The sequence below is a fragment of the Dermacentor andersoni genome, chromosome 1 (assembly GCF_023375885.2).
Source record: "Dermacentor andersoni chromosome 1, qqDerAnde1_hic_scaffold, whole genome shotgun sequence".
In the NCBI taxonomy this organism is placed as follows: Eukaryota; Metazoa; Arthropoda; class Arachnida; order Ixodida; family Ixodidae; genus Dermacentor; species Dermacentor andersoni.
In genome coordinates this window covers 377,057,723-377,080,808 of record NC_092814.1, presented here as the reverse complement: position 1 = coordinate 377,080,808, position 23,086 = coordinate 377,057,723, and the positions used below count along the sequence as shown (strand labels likewise).

The window sequence follows — 23,086 nt, the reverse complement described above, 5'->3', positions numbered from 1 at the left end:
GACGCTCGTGGCTAAACACTTTAGAACGATGTAAATAAGTTTTGTTGAAGTGCCAGTAACCCTGTTAGTTATCATTTTCCCAACATCCGAGGTTCAGATTTCTTCAGTCCGAAGCCTCCGTCAAGCTACCATATGGAGCCGGGTTCGAGACATAACCTAGCGCCGCAACAGATGGAATGAAGAAAGAAAGGAAAAAATAAAAAACAGTAACGACCGCGTCTACGAAGTGTCGCTAAAGAAGACAACATCGACGTACATGGTTGCTCAAATTATTCGTTGATTAAATGTAATTCAACTTATATATGCATTCATTTCATGCTGCGCCATGCCTATTCCAATATACATCCAGTTGAAGAGGCGACCACGACGGGATTATGAGGTGGGAGGATAGATAGATAGATAGATAGATAGATAGATAGATAGATAGATAGATAGATAGATAGATAGATAGATAGATAGATAGATAGATAGATAGATAGATAGATAGATTCGAAACACCTCAAATTCGCAAAGAATGCTCCAAATTAAATAAAATTCGGGCAGAACTCAACTACGATGACTATCCAAGTGCGCGAATAGCCCATACGTGTCATGTATGAACTATGTACTCTCTCGCGCTTCCCCTTGGAGAAGATGCGCCATCTTGCGGTGCCACCGCGAAGTCCACGCATATCGAGTTACCCAAGTTGGCGTCAAAGAGGCTCATTGAACAACGGCACATACCCGCAGGAGCGGCGCACATATTTTGTCAGGCAGTTAGAATGCCGGAAAGAAAACTTCTCTGGCTATGCCAAGGATATGCTACTCCCATTAAAAAATGCGATCGCACAATGTGCTTTGCTTGCAGGTAATACAAACCTCGCGTGGACGGATGCAATCCGCAGCTACCAACTACGGTGCATCCCATATAGGCAGTTGGTTTGTTTGAAAGGGTAAATGGCAAAATTTTAATTTGCAATACTCAATATGGGATCTCTGAAAAGTGCCCCCTGCAAGTCACGCGCGCAAATCCACGAGTAAGACCTGTTTGATTCACGCATAGCATTTTGGGAGTTTAAGCCCAAAGATGACGGTATTTCACATTTCGGAGCAACTTACGGGCTAACCCGCACCGGCATCCCAGTGGATATAGCGTTGCGCTGCTGAGCTCAAGGTCACGGGTTCGGCACCGGCCACGGCGGCCGCATTGCGATGGGGGTGGAATGCGAAAACGCTCGCGGACTGTGCATTGGCGGTGCGTTGAACAATCCCAGGTGGTTAACAGTCATCGGGAGGCATCGCTCATAATGAGGTCGTGGTTCTGTCACATAAAACTGCAGAATTGAAATTTTTGAGCAACTCATGTGCTACAAAAGGCGCCGGAGGAGGATGTTCCGGTTTAACTCTGTCCGACAGCGGTTCAAGAATTTGCCCCCCCCCCCCCCCCCTCGGGTATCTTTGACGTGCGCCGCAATCTCAGTCTACTCGAGTTTTGGCATTCCGGTCCCATTAGACTGCGGCTGTGATTGTCGAGGGTACCGAACGGGCGACCTCATTCTCTGCCGCAGAAAGTCATGGCCACTGAACCATCGTGTCAGGTAAGCTGTAGACACTATTTGTGGCCAGTTGAGCCTGATAAGAAACAGCTGAAGAGCATGGGTCACTGAACGAGCAAGGGTGATTGACGCAAGGGCACCCATTACGTGCTGCGATAAAGATAAACGAGTGTTGGGCTTCGGCAGCGGAAACTTTGATCTCGGCTTCTGCACCATGTTTGCTGCAGCCGACGAAGAGATAAGCCATTCGACGATAACCTGCAGTTCTTCCCGGTTATGCCTGCCCGAAAAGACGTAAACAAAGCGCCGCATGACGTTAAGACCTGCTGCACCGACGGAAAAACACACCTTTTACGAGAAGTCGGAGATGAGTCTACTGCTTCCTGGTCAACATGGAACGCTTTTCACATTTTTGTGATAGCTAGAAACTATTTATATATTTATTCCTGCATTCCGATGCTAGTTGGTTAGAATGCTCCATTCTTGGAAACCTACACAACCGTCAGAGAGGCGAGATCAACCATGTATGGGAGTTCACTGAGACAGGCAGAGGTCGAGGAATACAGGCACGATATTTTAGACTGTTCTTGACTGCAACAAATAGGTCCTGACACAGTAGCGATGGTACATAAACTCATTTTCTTCCACCCACGACGAGTAACCGATTATTTTCTTCTCTGCGGGGTTTTACGTGCCAAAACCCCGATTTGATTACGAGGCACGCCGGAATGGGGGCACCAGATTAATTTTGACCACCAGGGGACCTTTAGCGTGCCCCCAGTGCGCGAGACAGGAAAGTAAGCGATTATCTACCAGTGTAGGTTGTCCTTTGAAGATGCAAAGAGAGCGCTATGACATAGCGGATTACCGTGATAGACACAGCTCCGCCCTACGCTTCAGCTGCGGAGGTGTCCGCTGTGACACGTGTGCTTGCGAATTGTGTTAGCCTGCATAATGTTGTCTGATATTTCCCCCTTGCGTCCTGTTTCCTCTTATTGCGATCACAACAGGGGACATTCAAAATGCATAGTGATCTGGCTTTCTGCGTCCGCCATCTTCTCCGAGGCGCATAGTTGCGCAGCTCCGGCGTGTTGTGCTGATCGGCGATCGTCGCTGTGCGGCTATCCCGGCCTCTAAAATGCAACACTCGCCTTCCCCGTCCAGTGATTAATGAAGGACGAATTTCACTGTGTCCCCATCAATCAACGAAGTATCGCTCGCTGGTTTTCGCACCCTTGGATATCCGCGCGGACGGCATTATCAAGAGGCGTATGCCGCTTTGAATCTGAAACCTTTGCCGTGCTTCTATTTGGCGGCGCGATTCGAACCCGAGCCAAGTGCCTCACACAAATGCTTATACACCCTCACATTATCCACTGAAGCCTCCAAGCCAACCCTGTATTGCATTAATATTCCCCAGATTCGCAGCATCCACAAGAAAACGAAAAATAGCTGCTCCAGTGTTCTTATGTATGAAATAATATATAATTTTTGTGAACGTAGCGCAGTGTTTCTCAGACGTATTCTTCATTTTCCTTTGTCTGGAAAATATTTAGCGCACAGCGTGTGTCGTAACAACCCAGGAGGTATTTTTCATGCCGTTTGCGAAATTATTTTTCTTTAGACGCGACATTGCTTAACAGGCTCAAAAATATCAAACTGCATTATATATAAAAGACCAATGTATTGACATAAAAATCTGACAAAAATATTGCGCTCATCATTTAGGCTCAGTAGCTGCTCGCATTCCCGAATAATTATTCGTACGGAAGCAAGCGTCGCCCTTCAGTGATAATCTAAATGAACGGACGTGACGACACTGAACTAGACATATTTTTTTCTCCTATTTATGGGGTGTTCGGGGGGGGGGGGGGGTTATACGCATCGCAGTAAATGAACAGATACGAGGGAACAAGTTGCAAGACGTCTGTTTTCGTTGGCCATTGTTTAGCATGCGTATTTTACTTTTCTCACAAATTTCCGTATACCTGTTGCCGAAAAAAAAAAAGACACTAGCCTGGTTTGTTGCCGGCATTGGCCTGACCCCTCGCTTTGTATATAGCAGCGAACATCAGTGGAAGGAGCATACAAAACATGGCTTAAAGCGGCAGCGGTGCGTCTAGCTACTCCGTCGAGCAAGAAGTTTAGTTTTGTGATGCCTAACACAAAATGTCGGATGGCACTTTGTCGCAAGTCTATAGATGGCGCTTGACATTTTCAATATCCCCTATCTAAGCCGGCGCTGCACGCAGGCGCATTTACGCCGCTGCCGTCGCCGTGTTGTTCCGAATAAAGGCCACGTGCGAGGAGAATGAGTGGCGTGCGCCCTCTTTGATAGGGATGCGGAGGGGGGGGGGGGGGAGCCGAAAAGCATGATGCCATGATGCGCACCCATCATTGGAGGTCACGCGAAGAAGCGCACGCGCTGCTTTATCGTCAGGCTATAGAGGTAAGCGCGCTCATCTCCTTTATTTTTTTGACCAGGCGTGACTGTGCATGGCTTGCCCGCGCGCCGCACGTGGCATATCATAGGCGGTCGATGCCAGGGCAAAGAGTGAGCATGTAAAGCCGATCCGAGATGGCTGGTGGCGTCTTGCGCGCTCTCTTTCCCTGCGCTTATAGTGTTGGAGGCAGCGTGTTCTGAGTTCAGGAGATTCGGCAGGGATGGGAAAGCAAGCGGCAGCGCTTACTGTGGGACAGGGATCCACTCTCTCCTCAGCGTTGCGACCAGTGCTCGCGTTCATCGAGTGACATCTGTTCACGTCTGTCCGCGCGTGACACTTTGCTTTTAGAACGAATCTTTCTGAGCATCCTCCCCCCGCTTTAGTCTCCGTTTCTAACCACTGTCGACTGCCTGCGAGCGCCCTCTGCTAAAGCCCCTCAATTTTTCAAAAGTAGCGCCATTCTTAGATCTTTCCGCCACCCCGCTCACCCTGGTGCCTCCTCCTCCACGCTTCCTGTCGCCCCAGCCTCCTCCGCTCCCCCATTGGCCAATCTGTGTCACGTGGAAGCAGGCGCCGCGCTTTTGTATATTTTTTCTTTCCAGCGCGGAGCAGGCGCCGCGCTTTTGTATATTTTTTTCTTTCCAGCGCGCGCCGACCTCCATTGTTGGGCCTGCGCGACGAAAGTACGGCAGGCGGACTGACGGAGTGCGTCAGCGTAAAAGAATGTTTAGGGCCGAGAACTTAACTGCGATGCCATGATGCTACGCCTTCGGTTGCCGCAACAGACACAGCGAGGGCAAAAAGCTTTTTGCTTTACCGTCCGGCGGGCGCAACGCAAAAAGAAGTGTGGATTCGCAGGATCGGGCGGGCTGACTTCGAGGAAGTGGCAAAGAACGCACGGCTTAGTGAAGTAAGGGCCACGGCTACTCACAACCTCTTATTTCGAGCCTAGTTCACGCCTGCCGCTTCGAAAAAGTGTGTGTTCATGCTCTGCGTGGTTTTCAGCGGGTTGTATTGCTTTTTTTTTCGAATGTGCTCTCTTTGTTTCATGTAGTTTCGTCTTGTGGTGAAATGCACGCATCTGCAGCTGGCCTGTGACATAAAAGCGACTTTATTCAGGGTGTGTTTTGAGTTCCACCAGAAGTTGGCAAATTCTCGACGCTTTTGCAAGGCTCAATATGACTTACGATGCAGTCTTTTAGCTTCGAATGTACACCCGCATGTATTGATTCGGTTTGTGGTGATTAACGTTTTTAACGTTAAGAAGCGACTAAAGCTAGGATGGAGGTCGTAGTGGATGGCTCCGGATAACTTTATCTAGCTCGCCTGGGGATGTTTAACGCGCACGTTGTTCGTAGAGTCGTACGTGGGCCGGTAAATTCCTCGTTGGCGTTTCATAATGCTCGCGCGGGCGCGCTAGCGCTGCTTTAGAAGTTGGTGCCTCGGCGCGATTGTATTTCTTCAATAAATTTTATTTACTAGTTGTAACACCTTGTCATTATTTCGTATTATTGACGGCGCCTCCAGGGCACCAAAGCGGCTACGGGAACACCAAAGCTAGAACCAGGGCTGGATGGGGCTCGCCGAAGCCTGTGCATGCCAAGGGGGAATAAGATCGCGGACAGCCAATTTTGTATGCGAACACTCCCTGCGACGCCTGCATTATTGTAATGTCACGTGCTCTTCAGAGGCCTCCGTTAGCCATTACATGTGCCCTCCTGGAGCAGTACTTGTAAAAAAAATATATCGTCACGATTACCAAAGCACCCCGTAATGAAAAAAAAACGGCCCTGTTGCCAGGCATTGCTGACCGCACACAGCCATTCGATCCGGCTGTGAGCGGTCAGCAATCTCTCACGCGCCGGCCGAACAAAAGTATCCTACAGGTACATAAATGAACCTACGAAACCACGTACACATACTTTCACGCTGTCAACACCTGAAACTTTACTAATTACGCGCGTGTTTGAGTACACCGCATGCTTGCGTCGTATAATGGTCCTTTTCTCTATTTCTTCCGCAATTCCAACACGAAATTCTAGAGGCCAGTTACCGACTGACGAAGAAAGATCTCGATTGAAAAAACTGCTCCGCAGGGCTCGAACGAACTTTTCTGCGGATTTCCTCCCGTAGCGTGTCAGCCGTCGTCTGCTACGGCAGGCCCACCACCGGCGGCGCCACCGTCGAGGCCGCGCCGAGCGGAGGAGGAGGGAAGTGAATGGCGCTACTTTGGGAGATTGAGGGGCTTTACCCTCTGCATGCGCACATCGCCGCCTAGTGGAAGCTGTCGCTAAATAAAGTAAGAACATTACGTGCCGGATGGCTGGTATAGAACGCGGGGCCGAATCCATGAAGATTTTCGTTCGCAAGTGTTCTTCACTCTTGGTTGACTGGATTCGCTAATATAATATGTCAAGCATGAGTATTGGCTAAAATATTCTGAGCGGAACAACTCCTAGCTCAAGAACTTTATTTGCGAATACAGGCCCCGATTCCCGCAGCACAGAAGTTCGATGCTTTAACCATTAGGCCATGGACGCATGTCTGAAATGGCGGAATAAAATATCGTTGCAAATTTCCTCGTGCAAGTTAGTACTTTGAGACAGTTGGCGCGTTATGTGTGTCGCATAGCGAGAATTTACTTTAGAACGTGAGCACGCGCAGCTTCTAGATGATGATGAAGATTGAAGGGACGCGTTTGTCGCCGAAATTCGCTGCGCGCTTCTCTTACGCTGGCGCTGTGGTGCGTTCCTACATCGTGTGTTGCGAGTGAACACGTTTTTAATGCTGAATAAAACTTACTCTGCAAGGTCCATCGTGGCGGCTGCGGAACGAGTTCGTTACTGAAATATGCAGCGTGTCACCAGTCGTAACGTGGCATTTTTTCTTGCTGGTTCATAAAAAGTTCGCGTGCACCGATTTCCACTGTGCGCGGGATGTACAGTATATTTGAGTTAGTAAGTGAATGTTCACTGCCATTTCTACAACCTCTACAACTACGAACCTTACTTGATGTTGTTTGTCCAATACTTTGCAACAGCTACCAGTCACAGTTTTGCCCAGGAGGCGAAGCACTCTCTGGCAAAACTGTGACTTCTTTTAAAGTGCCCTACTGAGTGGCGTCTTTGTGATTTAGGTATAACCAGTTAGAAAGTGGCTTAACTTGCTGAGCCTCTTCATTTAGTAGTTATATTAAGAACACCCGGTAGGTGTTACAAAAGAAGGCGAAAGCCTGCTGCACATTCGGAAGCTGACACGAATACATGAATTTATACAATCGGCGCTCGACTTCTTGCGAGATATAACGAGCCGCAACGGGACGCACACGTGTAGCACAAAGGCGACCTCCTCACCAAGGCGCAGCGGCACGCGCTTCTTCGGCAGTGGCGTACTCGCGCGGCCGTCATCGCGAGCGGCAAGAGCGTGCACGCTCCTGCATCGCTCGCGGCCACCGACTGCGATGTCAGCGCGCAGCGCCCGCTTTTCCTCGCAACACCACGTGGGGCGGTAGCAATTGCTAAACCTGAAATTTGGCAGACACTTGACACTGCTTACGTGTGGGAATGCCAGAGCATTATACCGTTTGTAGACATGAAGTTCACCAACGCGGCTCACTTTATACACTCATCACGTGTCGCCACTTCCTCCGCACCTTTTCACGTGCGCCGCCCAATGACGCACGCACTGGTCAGCGACATGGCTGCGACGTGACGCGTGCGATCAGGCACGCACTATAGGCACACATTTAGTGAGCCATAACACCGTGGAGCAGCCGCGGCTTCACGGTACCATGCTCGCCTCACACCCCGCAGGGCCCGGTTCGATGCCCACCCAGACTGCAATGTGCCTAATTTTCTTTTCAATGTCACTAATTTCCTTCGTCTACGGGAATCTCCCTGAGTAATATCAAGTCAATCCGAGCCTTTCTCGACGTATTTCTACTCGTTGCGGCATCGGCCATTGTTCGTCACGGCATAGTTTCGCGAACGGCACCGCCAACATAGACAGCTAATGCTTTCGCCTTAATAAACAGCGATGGAGAACGTATAAGAAATTGCTGAAACGAATGGGACGTCTATCTAAAATTCGTTGGGTAGCGCTGCCTACGCATCCGAGCACCCTAACAGTGTTTAAGTAAATTGCTTAATCTTACATCTCTGCATTAAAAACAAAAGCTGGACAGCTTTACTCAAATCAATCGACATATGTCTGGAAAATCGCGGGGACCATCCAAACCATCACTTTTTGTTGGCTACCTCCGCTACAGTGCGCCTGTACTTTCTCGGATTAGTACACCTGCCGTACGGGTACGTGCCGTTTTCTTTCCGTATTTCTGTCGTTATTACACATAGACGCTCACTATATTCTCGCTCTTGGCCATTTGAAAAGTTCTTCCTCAACTCTTGTAGCTATATTTGTTCAGCGTTCAAATTTGGACTTGCCATCTTGCACTCCTTGCTCTCTTTCCCAACTACATATCCCATTTTCGAAATGATGCGTTTATGGGCACTCCCTATGCTGCTATATCCTTCCTCGTCAGTGACCATTTCTCTCAACCTATCATGAATTCCTTCTGTCATCAGACAGTAATCAATGGTCTATTGCCGGTTTCCCCCTCCCACGTGATCTGCACTTCCCAATTAGGCCCTGTATTCACGATATCGTGGTTACGTTGCTCAAAAAGGTCTAGAATTGACTTCCCGTTGTTGTCGGTATAGCCATCTAGATCCTGTATGTGGCCATTCATGTCACCTAATAGATTAATTTCGGCATCCCCGCCGAAATCCTTAGTACTAGCTCTTATGCATTCCAATATCTTTTGATTCTTCGCTGTGCAATTATGACAGGTCCAGTAATACGTTATGCCCAGTCAAGTTTTATTTCCACTCATCGTTCCTGATAATCAAAGATGCTCTTGACATCTTGAATTTACTCTTTTCCACTTCGCTCCCTGATTGATGACCATTCCGACTCCCCCTCCCTTCATTTCCGACTTAGTTCTGTTTCACCCTTCCCAAACATAATTCTCAATCACTGGCGGCTCTTCCGAGTCTCTAAGGTGCGTTTCTGTAACCGCGTACACTCCTATTTGTCCTCTATTTATGTGCTCCTCAATCTCTGCCCACCTTTCCTTTCTTCTGCCGCCCTCCATGTTGATGTAGTCTATTGCACGGCGAGCTCTCTTTCTTGCTTTCCTCCTTTTTCTGTTATTCAGGGCGATGCTATTCTGAAGTTCCCATAGGGGACCTTCTTCATTACTACCTACTCTGGCCTCCTGAGCACCGGTGGGCCCCCTAAAAAAGCATCAGCGCGACCAGCAAGTCCCCAGCCCACTTTTCGTCCAAGCCTGTAATTGAAGTGGATCCCGTCTCGTAGAAAACCAACACACTTTCTCACTTCCCTGTTTACTTCGAGAACTCGAAACCTTTCTCTCGGCTTATTTTCCATATCGCCTCATTAGCAGCCACTACGGCTCTCTGCACGTGACTGTCACGTACAGGCACCTCCGGTACCGTGCACACCGCGATCTGCACCTGAGGGGACAGCTCGCGCAAGTCGTCTACCCGTTTTGCCAAGCGTTGGACTAGTCCTGTCCCTTTGTTCTTTAGGACGTCATTTAGCACAGGATACAGAAACATTTCCTGTAAGTAGCGATGAGGAAAGAAGCGCTTTACAAGACAATTAAAGATGGAGGAGACATAATGCTTAGAAAACTGGCGGCTCTTCATACGAGGCGTCTATCGACTGCAAGTGTCGCAGAAAACTGCAAGAATGCAAACATTATACTAATCCGCAAAAAGGGAGACGTTAGAGAATTGAAAAAAATATACGCCCATTATCTTACTCCCAGTATTATACAATAGTCACCAAAATAATCTCCAACACAATAAGGGCAACACTGGTACTTCAGTCAACCAAGGGAACAGGCTGGCTTCCGGAAGGGATACTCTACAATAGATCACATCCATGTCATTAATCATATAATCGAGAAATTCACAGAGTACAATCAGCCTCTATATATGGCTTTCAGAGATTACGGAAAGGCATTTGATTCAGTATAGATACCAGCAATCACAGAGGCATTACGTAATCAAGGAGTGCAGGACGCTTACGTGAATATCTTGGAAAATATCTACAGATTCCACAGCTATCTTTATTCTCCACACGAAAAGTAGGGGTCATAAAGAACGGGGTCAGACAGGGAGACATAATCTCTCTAATGCTATTCGCTGCGTGCTTGGAATAAGTATGCAAGGTATCGAACTGGGAAGGCTTAGTAATAAGGATCGATGGCGAATATCTCAGCAACCTTCGGTTTGCCGATGACATTGTTCTATTCAGCAACACTGCAGACGAGTTACAATAAATGATTGAGGACCTTAACAGAGAGAGTGCAACAGTGGGATTGAATATTAATATGCAGAAGACAAAAGTAATGATGAATAGCCGGGCAATGTAACAAGAGTTCAGGATCGACAGTCAGCCTCTAGAGTCTGTGAAGGAGTGTGTTTACCTAGTTCAAGTAATCAAAGGGAACCCTGATCATGAGAAGGAGATTCACAGAAGAATAAAAACAGGTTGGATTGCATACGACAGACATTGTCAGCTCCTGACTGCAAGCTTACCATTATCATTGAAAAGCGAGGCGTGCAATCAGTGCATTTTACCAGTGTTGACGTATGGGGCAGAGATTTAGAGATTGACAAAGAAGCTTGAGACCAAGTTAAAGACCACACAAAGAACGATGTAACGAAGAATGCTAGGCATAGCGTTAAGAGACAGAAAGAAAGCGGTTTCGATCAGAGAGTAAACGAGTGTAGGCGGTATTCTAATGGACATTAAGAGAAAAATATGGAGCTGTGCAGGTAATGTAATGGGCAGGTTTGATAACCGTTGAACCATTAGGGTTACAGAATGGGTACCAAGAGAAGGGAAACGCAGTCGTGGACGGAAGAAGACTATGTGGAGCGATGAAATTAGGAAATTCGCGGGCGCTGGTTGGAATTCGTTGGCGCAGGACAGGGGTAATTGGAGATGGCAGGGAGAGGCCTTCGTCCTGCAGTGGGCATAGAATAAGATGATGATAATGCTGATGATGATTATCCCGCCTGCTACTGTGACAAGGTTGCGCACGTGGGCATTTTCCGCGAGCTTAGCCTTTGCTCGCTCCTTGACAGAACCCAGTGTTCGCCCTTGAAATGTCCCTACCGCCACTCTTTTATCGCATTTCACCCTCTCCAGAATTGCTTCTTAGCACATATCCAGGTTTGAGTCACCGGCGATAATGACCATTTCACTCTCTCCTACCTCTGCCGGCTTCCCTTTGTCCTTTTGCGCGTGAACTTGACAAGGGACATTGACCCCGGCGCTCCTGCTTTTTTCGCATGGCGGCCTCAAGGTAGGTGCAGCTCTTTCCAGCTACCTTCTTATCACATTGCACGCATTCCGTGCACTATGCTGGCGCACTCTCTCCTGTCACGTCGGGGAACTGCATTCCATTGTCACGACCATTCTCGCTCACAATGGCGGCCCTGTTTAGCTTTTTCTCCGCTGCTTGAAGTCTTTTTTCTACTACCTTCCGTGCATCACGCTCCAAATTTACCTCATTTTTGAGGTCTTCGACGTGTTTGACAAACTGATCCTGGAAGGCCTCGATTTTCTTCAGCCTAGCATCTACATCAGTGTCGGCCGATTGACTCGATTCCCTCTCCATTCTTATCCGTCCCGTCGTCTACCTTGAGGGACGAGAAAGCGTGCACACTGCACGCTTTCCAGGCTTTCTTGCCATGTATTGCACGGCATTTTCTAATGCAAATACTATAATAATGCAGAGCACGCGCCTTCTAGCAAAAACTGATTGGCACAGTATCTAAGTCCTTAAAATCCCGCAAAGTAATTCTCATCAATGCTTTAAAAGCAATCAATGCCGCACAATAAAGTTCCATCCATCCATCCATCCATCCATCCATCCATCCATCCATCCATCCATCCATCCATCCATCCATCCATCCATGCATCCATCCATCCATCCATCCATCCATCCATCCATCCATCCATCCATCCATCCGTCCGTCCGTCCGTCCGTCCGTCCATCCATCCATCCATCCATCCGTCCGTCCATCCATCCATCCATCCATCCATCCATCCATCCATCCATCCATCTATGCCGCACAGGCTTAAGGGATGCCACGTTTTCGCACATGTTCAACCACGCGGCCTCGCTCTCACTTTCCTACCAAAGCAATATTTCCGATACCAAAGCACACAGCGTAAAACAAGTATTAGGTATTAGTCTTGCCCCTTCCACGCTACTATTTAAAAGCTATAAAGGCAACGTACCACGCGGTTGCACGTGTTTAAGCACGTGGCGCGAAATGACGTTCTGACTATCCTCCAAAACCAAATATACACGAAACACACCCACGCACACGAAAAATGAAAGATAAAGAAAGGAAACTACCGAATTATTATTTAATGACTAAAAGATCAGCAAATCAAAAACAGAAGCAAGCTCAAAGCACGCACAAAAAAACTTATTTCGTCGCCGCCACGGAGCCCTGGAAAACCACGTCCATCCGCCATAAAATCTCACGCTAGTTTTGATTTCGCTAGCGCCAACTCTCGGTGGCATACTTTAGTTCACAACGCCAACGCTACTCTTATTTCTGTTGCACTCTGGAAGGTACAGTTTCCTTTCTCTAAGTTTATATGGGTGTTTTCTGGCTCATAGCGTCCTCGATCACCTTGCCCCGGGGTTGCCCCGAAACCAGAATGGTGCGCTTTGCACCGCGGTGGTGGCGTACTGCGGAGGGTCTACATCGAGGACAAAACTGCACCTCGTGCAGGGTGCTTGCATGCAACGCCACTTTGCCCCTGGGGGGCAAAACGTACGCGAACACGCGCGCACGCGCACATTTTATTGTTTGTAGGTGCCGAGCGTCCGCGGCAAGCGCTCGAACCTTGTCAAACTGCGTCCTCCGACATGCCTGGTGGCAAGCAAACACCAATGGCTTTTATAATTAATTGCAAGAGACATCATATGGCGATGCCTGTGGATGAAATAAACGATGTTATGGCGAGTAAATGTTCGTTTTTAGCAACGTACGCCCGGGCAGTCGATCGTATTGTCAGCAACACAGCGCGATGCGCTTTCGCGGCCCGCTCCCAGCAAGTTCTAGTAGCACAAAGATGGCGAGCGAAATAATTATACTAAATCATTCTTTACGCTTTACAGATCCAACAAAGCTGCATGCATTGGTGGAGTCGATCACCGGCAGTGCGAACAGCAATGCGAAAGCCGATGGTCCGAGTGCAGTCGCAGGACCATCAGGAATTGCGAGCAGCAGCTTGTCTACCAGCCCTGGCAAGTATTGCATTTCTTGGAGTTTTTTGTAGACGAAGTATGTCGCCCACCGAGCAGACTATAGTGTAGGAGAAACTGGGCTCGTTACGAAATACATATAATTCGCACCCTGAAACCATGCATGTCCACTAAAGAAAAGGCCCAATTGGAAAATTTCTAACTGAAATAACTGGTCAAACACCAGTTGTGTTTTCGCCACCAATTGGTCTCAATCATTTGAGCCCAATCGGTGCTTCCAATTGGAAATAACTTCACCCAAACCAGACCAATAAATGGCACACCATCCTATTGGGCCCAAAGGCATACGCAATTGGATTCATGAACCCAATCAGTTGACCTATTGGGTTCAACTGGTGCCAATAGGACTCATTTTTTTTTTGGCTGGGTATGTTTCAGTTCACAGTTAGCTTTCTTTCATATCTATCGCCCTTGCCATTGTCACTTTTGTGGCTATTATTTCTTGGATTGTACTGACATCGTACATTAATTGACGTGCATGAATTTGTTTTCTCATTACCAGATGCTGATGAAAGAAATAATCAGGGCACGAAGATTCCTCAAACAAGTGAATGGAGTGAAGGGGAAACAAGGGTCCTTTTGGACAAATTTTATGATTACTTGAGCCAAGTGGGCCTGATGAAAAGATTTAAGAACAAGAAGGCTATGTGGGCTGCAATTGCTCTAGATATAGAAGATGAAACAGGGCACTGCAAAACTGCAGAGCAGTGCCAGAACAGATTTAAGACCATAAAAAAAAAAAAAGGCGCTGTGATGCAAAAAAAAAAAAAAAAACACACACATTGCAACCTCAGGTGCGGAGCCCACAGAAATTCCCTTTGACGACGAATTGATCAAGAAAATCCATAGATGACAGTTTCGAACCTGAGCTTTTCCGAGGACCAGGAAGGGTTGAACATAGATCAGAGAAGCAAAATGACAGAGTACCACCCAAAAGATAAAAATTAAGCATCCCGGAAATAATGTGAAAAATTCATGAATATAGAAAACAGCAGCGAGAGCGACGACACAAAGAGAAGGTGGTGCTGCTGAAACACCTGGTGGGGGCACCAAATCAGCCTACAGTAGCAGCGTCTTCCTGGAGTCCGTAGTGTGCGACATCTGTACTTGGTCCTTGGCTAAAAAAAAAACATAAAACTGACCTGAGGATGAGATACACAGGAGAAGATGACAAGATAGCGCTAGTAATATGCATCAAGAATCTCGCAACCAGCTATTCCGTTTGAGTAGCACCACTTACGCGTGATGTGACGGCATAGAAAGCCCATCGGCGCCTACGCCAAGTGGCCTGTCCTGTAGTTTCCATTCTGTGAGCACTGCGGATGGGAACTATTGGCGGTTGCGAGTTTCATAAACTGCAGCATTAAAATCAAAGCGCGGTCATAACAATGTCTTCAATTCATAATTCCTATACAGCGCAAACTTCCGACTGTTACTTTATTCTGATGCCGGTGTGTTTTGTTAGATATTGTTGGGATGGCGTGTAATGCGCGAGAAGAAGCTTGGCGGCTCTATTTAATTTAATTTTATTGCCTTAAAAACTCCACACGGGTATAACATAAGGGGTGGGTGCACATATATTCGTTATACATCAGTTAAATATCGCAGAACGCAAGTTTTAAATACAACACACGTGAATGAAGTGCGTACTTAATTTCATAAATTACATACATAGATAGCACAAATAATGAATGCGAATAGCATATCCTGTACTTTTTAGTCTGAAAAAATGGTCTGTTAGTTCTTGGATGAATGTAGGTGTAAAGGTTATGGCGGCAATTTGGTGGGGCAGATTGTTCCAATCTGTTGCTGCACGAAAAAAAAGGATGGAACCTGAAAAAGTGGTAGTATGAGTGCGAGGACGGCCAACTCGATACGTGTGCCGAGCGCGGTGTGATATGCGGGCAGCGGGAATATTATACGGTGGTTGATTAGGTGAAGTATGATAAAGCTTATGAAACCGAGAGAGAGAGAGAGAGAGCTGAGACGCGAGGACGATTAGCGAGGGTAAGCATACCGGATTCTTTTTTTCAACGAGGACACGCTGACATCATAAGAATACGTTGAATGGATGAACCTTATGGCGCGGTTTTTCAGTGATTCAAGGGCGTTGATTACATATGCTTGATGAGGGCTCCACACGACATATGCGTATTCGAGTTTAGGTCTGATTATGGTTTTATAGGCAAGCAAGTTCACATGCTTGGGGGCTTCCTCTATGTTTCGTTTTAAAAAACTGAGAGATTTATTAGAAGATGAGATGACGTAAGGAATATGCGCGCTCCAAGACAAGTCATCAGTAAGAGCAACACAAAGGAATTTGTAATACTCCGTAGTTTCTACGTGTACGTTATTTGTTGTGTATTTGTAAGCTATACTTGGGTATAACTTTAGGACACAGGGAGAGGGGGGAGAAGCCCCTCCCAGATGACCGAAGCGCGACAGCCGATTGAGGTGCGCAACTAAAATCGTCCCGCTCGAAAATCCTTGCTTCTAACAAGCAAAATTCTCGATACAAATAAAGACTTTTGTGTTTTGATGACTGGTTTGGTAGCGCTCTCATGATTGGAATGCTACAGCACATGCCGGATTGCGAGAGAAAAATAACCCCGTGCCTGCGACGACGCTGCGCGTCATCGGCTTTTCAGCTTCATTTGCAAGGGACAAAAGTACAAAAAGCTCGGCATTTTTTTGCGCTGGTTTACATGTACACGGCACATTTACTACTACTACTACTACTACTACTACTACTACTACTACTACTACTACTACTACTACTACTACTACTACTACTACACCATGAAACAAACACGTAGGATGTTTGTTTGTAGCGGTGTGTCGCCGCGGGATCCTGTTTTCAAACAAAGCGTAGCGCAGCGTCAGTGATGCTCGCTGCAATCTTTCTTGGTTGGATCACGGCTCAGAATAAACGCACGTGGCATAAATGGTGCATGTTAAGCTTGCAATAATATTTCCGGCATTATAGACCACCACAAACCGTTTGGGAATCCACTATAGGGGCAGACGCACACAGCTGACGCGACTCGGCCTTTCGAAGCGCGGGTAGCCATCTTCTCCATCGGCGGGCTCCCCGGCCGTCCGGCTCATGACGGCAGTCCAGAGTGCGCACCCATTGGTGGAGGCTCGTGTGCATCCGCCTTAGAGTAGTAAACGCCCTTTTTTTCTAAAGTTGCACCCTACTATAGTAAGTGACGTCGTCGGGAGAATACCGCTACTTTGCATTTATTTAGATTAGGCGCCATTAGTCAGCAATTACACCATTGTTGCAAGCGGTTAATGTCTTCCAGAAGGGAAATTTCGTGAGACATACTGGTGATTGTTTGGTAAACGACGCAGTCACCCTCAAACCTGCGATTATTGCAGGATACATATAGTGGTAAGTCGTTAATATAGATTAAGAAGAGGAGAGGCCCGATAACAGATCCTTGCGGTACTCCAGAAGTTACCGGTAGGGAATCGTGCTGTTGTTAATAATGACAAATTGTGAGCGGTTCCTAAGGAATTCTTCAATCAATCGCAATATGTCGGGGTGCTGTTATGATCGACTTAAGTTTTCCAAGAAGCCCTCGACTACTCCATCTGGCGACGGGGGGAGGGGGGGGGATGGGAGGGATGCCTCACCAGCAACATGCAGTTGTAACGGTAGATGTGGACGCCTCCTCATTCACTTCAAGACAGCAACGTCTCCCTCCTCACCGTCACGAAATGGCCCTTTATCGATGAAAAGGTCCTCGTCGAGAACTCCCAGGGGAAAGCATCGACGGCCGGTGGCTGCCTACTATTGTGGCACGTTGGAGACAGGTGCACCACGTACACGAGCAGCTCGTTCAGGACATGAACACGCCGAGCAGCACGCTGACGACCAGTGAGGAGCGATAGAGGTGGTGAACGATTCGGCGTTCGTGATTGGCCAGTGGATTCCCTCAACGAAGGAAAGAGGGGTTATTTAAGGCCGTCGTGGCCCCCGTGTTAGATCAGAACCGCTCGAGACTCGGATAAGCGTCACAACAATGTGCCAACGAAGTGAATACAAGCTTTTCTACTTCTTTTCATCATCACGATGCCCGGCTTCGTCATCGTTTCCTGAGTATTGCGGTGAAGACCTACACCACCCGGTCGAGATCGTATCTGTGCACATTCGCCAGAGATAGTTTTAGTAATATTCCTTGATGGGGTACCTTATGAAATGCTTTCGCGAAATCTAGAAATACTGAGTATGTTTGTTCGTTAATATCTAGGTTAGTGTAAATATAATGCAGGAAAACTGCCAATTGGGTTTCGCAGGAAAAGCCTCTGCGAAATCCATGCTGTGAAGGATGCAAAAATTACCTGTGCGTAAAAAATTTCATAATTTCTGTAGAAATGACATGTTTGATAATATTGCAAGGTACGCTTGTTATTGAGGTGGAGCGATAGTTAAGGCGAGAGTTCTTGTCGCCTTATTTGTAGATGGGAACAGCCTCCCCCCCCCCTGTCCAGTCATGTGGTATGATGCCAGTGGAGAATGACTGCGAGAACAGCAAACACAAATAAGCAGCACTGATGTCGTTAGTATTTTTAACACTTTTGGAGCTATGTTATCTACTCCGGCCGAGGATGTTAGTTTAAGATTGTCAACGAAGAGCGAAATACCATCGGCAAAGAAGGTTACCGATAGCATGACACTAGTTTAGTTGTTAACTATATAGGGAAATGACAAGTTAGGTTCATAGGAGAACACTGACACAAAAGCGGTATTAAAGAGGTTAGCGCATTCACCGTTGCCGACCGTTTCTCCGTTTTCGTTGACTAACGTTATACTGTTTATTTCTCGAACATTGATCACCTGCCAAAATTTCCTTGGATTATTGACCAGCATGTGTGGTACATCGTCGTGAAAAAATAACTCTTTTGCCTCCCGAATAGCTGATAAATATGCATTTTCCGCCGCGTAATATTTATCCCAGACGCATGCGTTTGTCCTGCCCTTTGCTGCACGGTACAAACGTTTCTTTTTATTTTCACGTCTCTTTAGAGAATTGGGGAAGCATGCCTTTCGAAGTGACGTTCGAAACGTTATCTTTGGAATGAAACTGTCTGCTAGATCATTTAATTTATTTTTTCTTTACACCTTTGCCAATTAGTATGGATAGTGTGTTGCTCAAAGGATGCCACGAATGAAATAAAGAAGTCGTATAGATTATCGCGCATAGCCTTGTAGTTGCCTTTGTTAAGAAAGATGTATTGTCTTTTGAAATGTCTGGCGTGGAACTGGCGGAAAGTGAAATGCAGTCTGAATTACCTTATGGTCACTTAAGGCAATTGACGATAAACTGTCTGGTCGACTCGTTAGTATTAGATCTAATATTTTAGCTGTGTCTTGTGCGACGCGCGCTGGTTCCGATACAACTTGAGCAAGGTTAAAATAAAAAAAAAAAAACACGAAGAAACTTGTATGCTTCTGTAGGATTTACTAAAGAGGGAGCTAAACTGTGCCAATCAGTATCTGGAAAGTTTAAGTCTCCGAAGACGAGGAGGTCAGCTCTGGGGTACTGAAGAGTTAGTTTACAGAGTACACTGCTAAGATGAGCGGCAAAATATGAGCTACTTCGAGGGGGTCTGTAGCAAACGACTAGTAATATTGATTGTGGAGCGGCGTGACAATGAATGAAAAAGATTTCCAGGTACGACGTGACGCTAACAGAACACGATAACTGCTGGCTGACAGCTATAAGGACGCCTCCTCCCCGTGTTGCCGTGCGGTCCCTCCGAAACGCGTTAAAATGCGGTAAGTCAGCCAGCCCCTCCGAGTCTGAAATGTCGTCACTAAGCCGGGAGTACCAGCACGTTGCTTCTCGATGTTAGTTCAAGATTAGACACGTCTTCGCGTTTTGGAATGAAGCTTCGTATGTAAGCAAAGATTACTGAGATAGAAGTGTGTGATACAACTGCTATTCGGGGGCAGCGATTTATTTTTTACTTACGGAGTGGTTGCTACATTTTTTTAACCATCTGCGAAGCTTCATCATATACGTAACGCCTGGAACCTATGAATAGCCTTTTGAAACGCAGGGAAAAAGGCACGGACTTAGTTTTTACGAAGTCGACAAGGCGTTAACGGGCGTTCCTAACAACCAGCGAAAAATCTTCGGCAACACTGAAGCCAGTGCCTTTAAAGTTACGGCCATTAGAAAGGACCGCTTCCTTGGTTTTAATATATACAAATTTAACTATAATTGGACGCTTGCGATCACGGGAATAACGGCTAATTCAGTGCGCTCACTCTATTTCTTTAGGGTGGTACTTTCAGATCATCCGAGCAGTGGCGTAAGATAATTCTTTCCGATTCCTTTGATGGCTCTGGTGCAGACGGATCGGGAAGGTCATAAAAATCAAATTATTTCGCCTTGACCGGTTCTCAGCATCATCTACACGGGCGTCCAGTTTATGAACCAGCTGCGCCATACGTTCACTCTCTGTTGGTATGGCTTGCATATAGGCTTGCGCCGATAATGCACTTTGGTAATTGCCCTCCCGGTGTGTCAGCCTCTTGCTTAGGGCCTCCAGAGATGCGGTCGTAGTCATAGATTTGTTTTTGAGATCTTGCATCTCGGCGATAATCGTAGCCTGGCCAGCGGATAGCTTCTTCATTTGGGCAAGTAATGCGGCATAATCCGGACCGGGATTACTTTCAATGTTCCCAGAGAGCAACAAGAGGCTCGTTTGCAATAACAATAAAAAAATAAAGGTGAGTTGATAGTGAGCGCTTGGTCCTGTCGTTTCGTGTCTCCCCTTCGCCTTCGTTGTTTGCGCTGTATGAATTATGAATCAATGCCAACTGGCCGAATTGACCGTTCTCCTAAATTGACTTTAAATAAATAAATAAAGAGATAGAGATAGATAGGCAAATGAAATACAGGGAGGTTGACCCGTGACTATCTTCGGTTGGCTACCCTGTACCGGAGAAGGGGCAAAGGGATGCGGTAGATGAAAGAAAAATAATTCGAAAAAAGAAAGGAGATTCGACCTAAATTCACAAAATACGGACGTTGTTCCGGGGTACCGCGCAAATCACGTCCCTTTTGAGTGCAACATTGTAAGCGCAATTTTCGCGAACACGGTGCAGTAAGGGCCACACTAACACGAAGACACGAGTATACATGGAAACAAAAATTTATGCCAGTCCAGGAGAACAGAACTTCGCCGACAACTTCAACGAGGTGAAAGTTGCCAAAATAACATTTAGTTAACTTTTGGATGTTTATAATTCTTCCGGAAAGTGTACTAACGCGCGTTCAGCACTATGTCGAAATTTTTGTGACGATCGTCGTCACAAGATCTTTCCTAATAGAGCTGGCATCTTACGTATCTTCTCAGAACGCGTATCTTCTCTAACGATGCAAATAAAGATGCTCCAAGCGTTCATCAGCGTTACCATACGCGCGCGCAGTGCTGTCGGTCTTTCTTGCGATATGCAAGAAGCATTTAGTGCAGCTGCAACAGGCCGAATTCAGTGAATTGTTTCAACAAAGCAACACGTTTTCATAGGCATAGGGAAATGCACGTCGAGGGTCTTGTTTTCTTTTTTCTTTCCCACAATACACTTAAAACCAGTGCCGTGCTTATCATCGTTTCCTAGATTGGACCAGTGCGTGAAGACAATGTTTACACAGCTCATGGCCCTGTGCACGTCATTTCTTATTCTGATGTCACTCGGCACATCAATGTTGCGCGAGAGACAAAATGGATCGCCTTGTACTGGCTGCGCTGCTGCGGAAATTCAAGTGCCATATGCGGCGATGTGTTTTTTCTGCAACTTCTACAGGAAGAGAGACACAAGGGAAAAGGCTCGTTGTGACAGCCAGTGTAGTGTCCACTTTTCCGTCGCAGTACATAGGGTAGTATGCGGTACGTAGCACACCGTACGTAGTACACTGTACATCGACTTAGAGAATTGTCTCCTGCTGACGACGACCGAGTACCGGTACTGGCATTATAACGCCATGATGCACAGCTTTTAAAGATTTTAGTGCAGAACGTTAGACACCTTTCTATAACCAAGCTAACAGCCCAACTGCGCGCTATTCTGCTCTCTTTTATAATTGTTCTAATCGCAGGCCAGTAATATCGAGTACATCGAGAAAAAGAAAGAACTCTCCCAATGCCATTTTTGCACATAGATTACACAATCTCATAGAAGTAAATAGACAAAACGGTTCGATGATTCCTGTGGTCTAACGCCTCAAAATTCTACCTTGGGGCAATGAAAGCCGCTGTAGTTTAGAGGCTTCGAATCAATTTTGGCTATCTGGTGTTCTGTAACTCCACCTCAACGTATAGGAAAACGATTGTTTTTGGATCCTGCCGTACCTCCAACTGCTCCCATCGCGGACGCAAATCGAACCCACAACCTCTTCCTCAGTTACAGAACGCCATGGACACTTACCAATAGCGGTGAGCAACACATAACTAGAGCGGTTGTGAAACGGCATAATAGCGGCAGGTCAGCGATATTGAATCCCAAACCGGCACCTACCCTTTCGATCTCTGCTCAATGATCAGCGCACGCTTCGAGTGAAGCGTCTCTCCTTTTTTTTAAAAAAAGAAAGGAATGGTTCCGCACAGTACCTCCGTAGGTCGACAGGCAGAAGAGGAACCGGCCCGCAGCTCGCGCCTCCTCCGACTCTCTCGCGGATGTAAACGCCGGCGTACATCCACAGTCGGCGGGCGAGCAGTCAAACGGCGCTCAAAACCTTATCGCCGCGCAGCGGGCGAGCGTCGCGGCACGCGAAGCCCCCGTCACCTGATCACACGGCCGCCACGACGACGACAGCGCCGCGGGGAAGATGATTTCGCCCAGCAAGGGTTACGTGCTCCGCCTCGACGGCAATTGCGTGCAGCTCTCTCGACGACCTCCCTGTGTTAGCGTAACGCAGGCACGCTCACAGCCTGGCTTCTGGTTTCCCTTTCATGATGCTGATATGCCTTCTGCTTATATTACTGTCCCTGTGCTGAGCGTCTTTGTTTCCCACCCAGTCTTGGTAGAGAAGAAAAAAGGTATAGTGGTGCTGAAGTGACACTTTCTTACTGTATATTATATACTCTCGCATTTTTCTTTTTCTGATTTCTAGTTTTCCAAAAACGCGTAAACGTGAATGATTCGCATATATTATCTTCTATTTTCTGCAGGATGCACCGGCAAAATGCATTAGGGGAGGGCTGAAGTTACGGACGTAGCCCCAAACTATTGCTACTTTCAGTGCACAGAAACACTGAAACAATATAGAAGTGAACAATGACACTGCGAAATTCTGCGCACAAAATTTTGTTGTGCATTATTTTCGTTTTCAGTGTTTTCTCGGTTAAACTTATTATTATTATTATTATTATTATTTTGCATACGAAAACCTCGATCTGATTATGAGGCGCGTAATTTCGACTGCCTCGGCTTCTTTGACTTCTGCCCACTCTAAGTACACGAGCGTTTTTTTTTCATTTTCTACCATCATCGAAATGCGGCCGCCGGGGCCGCGATCGATCCCGCGACTTCAAGCTCGGGCGCTCCACGCCTACGCCACTACGCTGCCGAGACGGGCAGTGTTTTATTGTAAACTGGAATGTAAGAGCGCGAACAAATATCGTGTTACAGAACAGGCCCCCGTCACGCCGCGTTATTTGTAAGTTTTTGACTTTACAGCTCCCGATACCAGAGAAATGACTCGCCG

General features: G+C 47.0%; 1 protein-coding gene across 2 annotated transcripts in view; it reads right to left on the bottom strand.

The window, feature by feature from the left end:
- LOC126518494 (organic cation transporter protein-like) overlaps nucleotides 1-23,086 on the bottom strand; it is a 180,780-nt gene that overhangs the window by 106,626 nt on the left and 51,068 nt on the right. Inside the window, exon 1 of one of the 2 annotated variants that reach the window (XM_050168280.3) lies at nucleotides 21,990-22,098. The exons of the other annotated variant lie outside the window; for it this stretch is intronic. The gene's annotated coding sequence lies outside the window, so the exon portion shown is untranslated. Of the gene's footprint in view, nucleotides 1-21,989; nucleotides 22,099-23,086 lie in introns of those variants that run through there. 2 annotated transcript variants of the gene reach the window in all.